Below are 8,675 nucleotides of genomic sequence, written 5' to 3'. Positions count from 1 at the left end.
CTCTGACAGATCTGGCACGCTGCAACATACTCAGCAATGACCCGCTTCATACCGCTCCAATAAAATTCCCGACTGAGGCGGAAGTATGTTTTCTGCTGGCCCTCATGTGTACTATCATGAAAGGAGGCAATAATGGCGGGAATGAGTACCGACGAAGGATGAAGATATATGCGTCCTTTATACAGAATGAGACCGTCCTGTAGTGTCCAGTTCTTATCCTTGGAATGGTTTTCGATTTGAGCTTGTAACTCAAGGAGATCTGGATGATGGCTAGTATCCTGACGGATTGTGTCCAGCAAGGGCGACTTGGGGTGGCTCAAAGCGTGCAAATGTGAATCCTCTAGTTCCCGGCGTGACAAAGCGTCTGCTGCCCTGTTGAGATAACCCGGTTTGTATTCCACCTGAAAATCGAATCCCATTAATTTGCTGAGCCAATGTTGTTGTGGGGATGTAGTAAGGCGCTGCTCCAATAAATATTTGAGGCTACAGTGGTCTGTCCTGATCACAAAAGGTCTGCCCCACAGATACGGCCGCCAATGCTGCACAGCTTTGGCCAAACCGATAAGTTCCCTTTCATACGTGGCTAACTTGTGATGGTGAGAAGCGAGATGGCAGCTGAAATAGGCAATGGGGTGACCCTGTTGCTGCAAGACGGCACCAATCCCTCCCCCGGATGCATCGCATTCTATGATGAAATTTTCGGCAAAGTTGGGCAATTGGAGAACTGGTGCTGACGCTAATGCCTATTTTAAGTTGTTAAATGAGGAGTCTGCCAACTGAGACCACTGAAAGGCATGCTTCTTCAGTAAATTATGCAATGGTGCTGCCAGGTGACCGTATTCTTTGATAAATTTTCTATAATACCCTGCGAGACCAAGGAACCCTTTCAAAGCTGTAACGGTGTGAGGTGTGGGCCAATCCATCACCGATTGTATCTTGCTGAAATCTGGTTTCACCCCGGATGCTGAGATCACATGCCCCAAATAAGCTACTTCGGATGTGGCAAAGTCACATTTGGCACGATTGAGAAATAAATGGTGTGCTCGGAGAATGGTGAAAACCTGTCTCAATTGATGCAAGTGTGCTGCCCAAGTTTTGCTATAGACCAGGATATCGTCAAAAAAAACTAAGACATGCTTCCGTAAGAAAGGGCGAAATACCTGGTTCATAAGCGCTTGAAAGGTGGACGGGGCATTGGATAGCCCAAATGGCATCACCAAGAACTCGTAGTGACCATGGTGGGTGCGGAAGGCAGTTTTTTCGATATCCTCTGAATAAACCCGAATCTGATGGTAGCCAGATTTTAAGTCCAACTTTGTAAATAGTTGAGAGCCGTGTAGCTCATCCAATAATTCATCGACCACTGGAATTGGAAATTTATCTTTGATGGTGCGAGCATTGAGGTCACGGTAATCCACACAAAAGCGCCAAGATTTATCTGATTTCTTTACGAGTAATACCGGGGATGAAAAAGGAGAACGACTAGGCTGAATAATACCTTGTTGTAGCATTTGTTGACATTGTCGTTCTATCTCATCTTTTTGCACATGGGGATAGCGGTAGGGACGCACTACCACTGGTTCTGTGCCCATCTTCAAACGAATTCTGTGATCACACTCTCTTATAGGAGGAAGTCGGCAGGTGTCTGAAATAAATCAGCATATTCAGCCAACAATGAAGCTAAGTTATTCCCTGTTGAAGGATCCACCGAAAGTGTGTGGAGGCTGCATGGCCTCTGGGCGCTATTGCCATGGAGGGTGATCGGATGTGTGTCCTGGTTAAAACTCATGGTCAGGGATTGGAAATCCCATAAGATCGGACCCAATCGCTGTAGCCATTTAATTCCCAAGACAAGGTCAAACCCAGCCAGCAGTATGACCAAAAAATCTGCTACAAAGGAGTGACCTTCAATAGTAAAGGGCACTGCTGAACCGAACCCCACTGTGGTGACCTTGTCACCGTTAGCCACTGAGACTGATATTCCTGATTTCTGCTGTAGTGATAACCCCAACTGATGTGCTGCCTGGCTGCTTATAAAATTATGTGTGCTGCCTGAGTCCACGAGTGCTAGCAGAATATGATGGTTCATGGTGGCATGGACTTGCATGGTATTTGTGCTATGCAGTCCGGTCATGGCATGGAGGGAGATCTCTGGTGTGTCCTCCTCGGTTTGGTCCATATCCTCCTGAAAGTCATCCTCTGAAGGGTCTTCTATTTCTACCCAAAATAGTCTTTTGCATAGATGGCCCTTGACGAATTTCTCATCACAATTGAAACATAGGCCCTGAGCCCTCCTCTGATCAATTTCTGCTTTTGTCAGACGTTTGATAAATCCTGGTGGGGGTGTAAAGGCTGGTGGTGTTGGTGATGGTTGGTTGGGAGGAGGCCTGGGGGGAGTGGGATAAGGGCCATGGGGCTGTGGGCGAGGTTGCCAAGGAGGACGTTTGTTTAAGGACTCACGGAAGAGGCGCTGTTTGGTGTCCAATGCTCTTGCCAAATTCATGGCGTGGGCTAGGGGGGTGGGGGCTTCCAATTCCACTTCTAGGCGAAGGGGTTCTACCAGGCCAGCCGTGAACAAATTGACATAAAGTTCAGGTCGGACCAAATGACTTGCACGAGCAAGTTTTTCTTGGAACAATTTCTGATATTGTTCTATAGTGCCAAGCTGTTTTAGATTGACCAAATCCCCAACTGGGTTGCTGCGAAGCGGAGGACCAAACCGTAGCATACAATTTTCTTTGAAAAATTCCCAATCATAGACCACAAATTCGTTTTTGAATTGATGAAACCACATAAGCGCTTCATCGAGCATGTGGAAGGCGGCTAATTGAACCTTGCCTTCGGGCAGAGTTCCTTGATTGGAAAAGAAATGATCACACCTGTGCAACCACATTAAAGGGTCGGAGGACCCATCATACGTTGGAAAATCAAGCTTTGTGTACCTTGGCACGGTAGGAGGGGCTGGATTGAGGCCCCCACGAGGTTGAGGTGTTTGGCGCAGGGAAGGAGGTGGAGGCGTTGGCAGAGGGTTGAGAGGATCTGCTGGACGTGATGAGGATGCCATCTGGACTGAAAGCTGGGTGAATCCTTCTTCCATGCGTGACAGCAACATCTGGAATTTTCCCTCCAATCCATTGATTTGAGATTGAAGACCAGCATGGTTTTCTTCCACAAAATTTCGAATTTCTGCAGGTGAAGAGGAATCACCAAGGGTGGTCCTGTCTGATACCACGTTGTTAGGCTCTCTAGCCATGGATCGAGTCACCCGGCGATCTCCTCTAGCTTCCAGATTGAAGGATGAGGAAGGGAAGGATTTGGGGTTCTTGGAACGTCCAATGGTGAAGGATGTGAGCCTTGAAAAGGAGCTCCCACGTTAGGCCTCTTTTGAGAGAGAACCTGATCTCATTTAGACTAATGATCAATGCTTGTCTTCATTCCTTCACTTGACGCCCTAAATAGGTCAAGGAAAACATCAAAGGTTCTATAATTACAATTAGACCCTTATGGAACTTCAAATTACAATTAAACCCCTAAGGTACTGAAATACAAGTTTACTCCATCTATTCTCTTCTCCGGTTAGCCACTCTTGATGCTATGGAGTCCATAACAAGAACCTCCCTAGACACGAATCACTCCTCCTTCTCCAGTCTCTACACTACCGTTGGGATATCATCCTATGCTAACACGAGGTAAAGCTGGTATTTTCAAACCACCCCATCCGGCCAACCTCGGTATCGTGGGCTCCTCTAAACTTCTCTCTGCTCTCCTTGTCTCTACTGCTCCTAAAGGATTCAAATCTGCTCGAAAGAATCCTGTTTGGCTTCCTGTCATGGATGAAGAAGTTCGAGTTCTGTAAAATAATCGGACCTGGATTTTAGTCCCTCAACTTGCCAACACCAATATTGTGGGATCCAAATGGGTGTTTTGGACCAAATACCTACGTAATGGATCCATTGAGTGTCTCAAAGCAGGCCACGCTGCAAAGGGCTACACTCAAATCCTTGGTCTAGATTACACTGAAACCTTTATCCTTGTCATAAAAGCTACAACTGTCCGAGTTGTGCTCTCTCTTGCTGTGACCAACAAATGGCCTCTTCACCAACTTGATGTCAATAATGCGTTCCTCAATGGTACTCTCACTGAAAATGTTTACATGGAACAACCGCTTGGGTATAATGACCCTCATTTTTTGCATCACATTTGTCAATTGCAGAAAGCTCTCTATGGTCTTGAGCAAGCTCCTCATGCCTAGTTCTAGTGCTTCAGGTCCTTTGTCACTCAACTTCAATACTCTTGGATTTGTACTACCACTTCTCTAGTTGTCTTTCATAAGTATTCAGACACTATATATTTGTTCCTCTATGTTGATGATGTAATTATTACTGGCAACAACTCAACTCTTAACTCCAGGTTCACTCATGAGCTTAATTCTGAGTTTGCAACTAAAGATTTGGGTCAGCTCAACTACTTTCTTTGTCTTGAAGCTTCGCCAACTACCGATGGATTATTTATCAGTCAGCTCAAATATGAGCGGGATATTCTTACTCGAGCTCAACGACTTGATAGAAAACCGGTTCCTATGCCTATGGTCACTTCACATCATCTATCTGCAGATGGTTCTCTATTTTTGGATCCCACTCCGTAAAAGTCTCTCGTTGGTGCCCTTCAATACTTGACCATCACTCGCCCTGACATAACCCATTCGATCAACTCTATTAGCCAATGCCTACATGCGCCCACTGAAGATCATTTTCTTGCTGTTAAACGTATTATGCGCTATGTTAAAGGTACCATTCACTTTGGCCTTACCTTTTGTCCATCCACTACTCTTGGTGCTCTAGTTGCTTACTCTAATGCTATCCTGTTACTCATCGCTCCACCTCTGGTTACTTTTTATCTTGGAGACAATTTGATTTCTTGGAGTGCTAAAAAGCAACCTAACGTATCTCGTTCCAGCTGTGAATCTGAGTATCGTGCTCTAGCGCACACTACAGTTGAAATTATTTGGCTTACGCATCTTCTTTCCGATCTACATGTTCCTATTCCACAACCACCTCTACTCTTATGTGACAACAAAAGTGCAATTTTCCTCAGCTCCAATCCTGTTTCTCACAAGCGTGCCAACCATGTTGAGTTAGATTATCATTTCCATTGTGAACTTGTTGCTTCTGACAAACTTCACACACGATATGTGCCATCTCACTTACAAATTGTTGATATTTTCACCAAAATTATTCCATGCCCTCTCTTATTTGAAATTAAAGTTATAAACATCAGCTTGAGGGGGGGGGGGGGGGTGTTAAGAGACACCCACATGTGTATGAGTGGCATGGCTAGTAAATAAGGAGAACTTTCATAGAGATCACATAGAATTATAATTATTCAAGTTGGTGTATGTCCTCTTATGGCTTTTCCCTTTTGAAGCATGTAGCCCTAAGGGTATTGTAGTCATTATAAATACCTTCACACAATTATAAATATAGCCTCAAGGCATGGGGTAGTGTTATAAATTAGACGCCCTCATTCCAAACTAACGAGAACAATAATAATAAACACGAAAGAAGGAAAAAGGAAGCACAAAATAAAGACAACAAGATTTATATAGGTTTGCCTCACGGTGAGACTACATCTTGTCTTCAACCGCTGCAGTAATCCACAATGAAAATGAAATAGTTTATAAGAGAAATCGCACACTTACAGGTGTTTCTCACTAACCTCCCGGGCTACAACTCGATATGCTCATCGAATTAATATGATAAAACCCTAATAGTGCGTCCCCCCAATTTAAAGAGAAAGCTAGGGAAATTGAATTACAAGAGTGAAACAATAGTCCATATATCGTAGATCAGACGGGGGACTCTGCCCCCACACCCCCAGGACAGCGGTTTCCAATCCCCTTTGCCAACCCCCACGACAACCTTACCACGAAGGTCAATCCGCGACCAACTCAACATACGGCGTTAATTAGGCTCCACAACTTAACCAATAGTGCATTTAAGCTTCTTCCTCTTGGCTCAAAAATTTCCATACACCTCTCTCTCTTTTCCTCTTCCTTCTCTCCCTTGGTTTATTCTCTCCTCTCTCTCAAGTGCTAGAGTTCCTCTCTTCTCTCTTTCCCTTGAGATCTCTTTTGTTTATGTGTTGGCCCAAGAAATCAACATGATATCAAAGCGGGAAAAGATATGAGATGGAAAAGGAGAAGAATATAGAGAAGAAAGGGAGAAAGAAGAAGAAAAAGAAGAAAAAGAAAAAGGAAAAAGAGGAGTTTCTCGTTTCCTTTAGTTTCTTTCCAAATTCTAATATTTCATTGGATTTTTCACTCTCTTACTATGTGTCTAATATATAAAACTATATACCATTGGAAATATATTTGATTCTATTTTCCAATGCAAAAAGAATAATTGAAATCAGATTTTTCTAGCTAGATAAATCGACATCTGAAACATTAAAGGTCAAGCAGTAGAAAAGTTTCATGTAGAAGCAGAAAGCTTCAACTTTTTGAATGGTTTGTACCAACAATATTGAGGATTTATATTTCACATGAAAGCTATGTGAGTCTCCTGTATATCCCAATAAACCATTTCTCAAGTTGATTCTTAATCTTCAATACCATCTAAAGGTCTAAAGCTTCAAAGCCAAAGCAAAGACCTCAAGCATAACTGAAGAACATCTTTGAAGAAGCACCCAAAAGGAAGAACAACAAGAAGACTCAAGTTCAAGCATCATTTGAACTCAGTCAATATTTTTAAGATAGCATTCTAACTCCTAGACCTTAACTACTTGTGAGATTGGAGCATTAGGATATAACTTGACTATAGACATGTTTAGAATAATCATATACATCACTTAGAAACATGTTAAAGCACTAAGAGAGGAATTCCCATGCTTTATAATATATATATCTTTAACTGGTATTGGAATGATCAATTAGTCACTAACTGTGATCGATAATCCAAAACTGTACAGGCCAAATATATAAAGCATGATAGATCAACCATAGTCGATTGATCGATCATCAAGGACATAACCATTTCATGCTATAATACATGATCGATCGTCCTTCATCGATTGATTGATCATAACTTTCCAAGCAAGCATAATTAAATTGGAATGATAGATCATCCCTCCAGATTGATGGATTAGTCAAAACCTTGCCAGTAAAGGACTTCAAGCATGATCGATGAAATGAAAATACATTGATTGATCATACTTGTATTGCACAACTAGAGGGAATATCTATTGATCGACCAACCACTATAAAGATCGATCAACTTAAATTTTTTGGATCAACAGTAACATATTGATTGATCAGTCAATCGATGAATAATTCATTGTTTGATAGAAAAGTAGTAATTATAATCGATTGATCGATCAGTCAACGGTCTGATTTTTGCCAATGGGCAAAGAACTACTACTTTGAGTAGGGGAAACTGTAAATTACCCACCAAACCATGAGTAAATAAGAGAATGAGCATTTATTATATCTTCAAAACATAAATCTTTATCTTGCAAATTTTCTTCAAAGGTGCTTTAGAGAGAAAAAGAGAGAGCCTTATATTTGAAAACCTTATCTCTTTCAATCATCCTTGCTTGCATCATTGTACAAGCTCCTTGATCATTCCACAACATGCTACAAAGGAGGAGGCAACTTGAATCTCTTAAGGAGAAACATCTCTCCAAGTAAGGGTGTAATTTTTCTTTTTATTTTATGAATTTGTGAAAGGTTCATCTAGAACATGTTAATCTAGATAGAAAGGCCAAGCTAGAGCTAGAATTTAGCAGGAATCTTTGGGGAGATTGGCTTGTGTAAAAATTGGGTATTGAGCAAAATGTGGCCAAAGAAGTGTGAAATCTCTTTCGTAATTTTCCAATTATTTGTGTAATAGTGGTAATTTTCCCAAGCAAGGGTTCTTGTGCAATGATTACCACTAGGGGAACATTGAGAAAAAAAAAAATCTTCTTGTGCCTATGGTGTGTGCATGTCTCTACTTATATTGAATTGCTTTTATGCATGATATTTTTATTTCACACCCAAATCAGTTTCAATTTGAATAAGTCAAATCATCCCACCCCCCCCCCCCTACTTGAGAAGCCACTTGGACCGACAGATGATTGATAAAGTTTTATAAGGCATGATCAATAAACCAGAATATTGCTATTCTCCATGAAATGGTTGAATGTTTAATGATTGGTCAATAATTTTTTTTTTCTTTAAATAGAGCCATTGGAAGAGGTAAATTGATCAATGTAATTAGGATGATCAATCAATCATAGAGCCATTGGAAGAGGTTAATCGATGGATGAAATATGATTGATTGATCAATTATAGAATAATTAGAAGGAATGATTGATCAATGATCCATGATCGATCGATCAATGGTATTGAGCTATCAAAGTTGACTTTCTCCAACTTTCTAAAAATAAATTTACTTTCTAAACTATAAATAGGGGTCTTAGGTATGTCTTAGGAAGAGGCTCTCTTGCACATCGTTAGTATTCATAAAAGCAAAGCTCTTGAGTGGATTTTTGAAAGAGAGAAGTTTTGGGTTCATTTTCTACAAACTATTCAGATTTCCTCATTCATTTTTTTTAATTCCCATTCTATTCAAAGCTTTAAGTTCATTTGCTAGCTCATACGTAAAGGTTTGGAAGAATTGGAATCTCCTCAAGGGCTG

The sequence above is a fragment of the Aristolochia californica genome, unplaced genomic scaffold (genome assembly GCF_029961685.1).
Source record: "Aristolochia californica isolate CCGP_79_NKW_82.1479 unplaced genomic scaffold, dmAriCali1.0.hap1 SCAF_5, whole genome shotgun sequence".
NCBI lineage: Eukaryota > Viridiplantae > Streptophyta > Magnoliopsida > Piperales > Aristolochiaceae > Aristolochia > Aristolochia californica.
Note: the sequence above shows the minus strand (reverse complement) of the source record.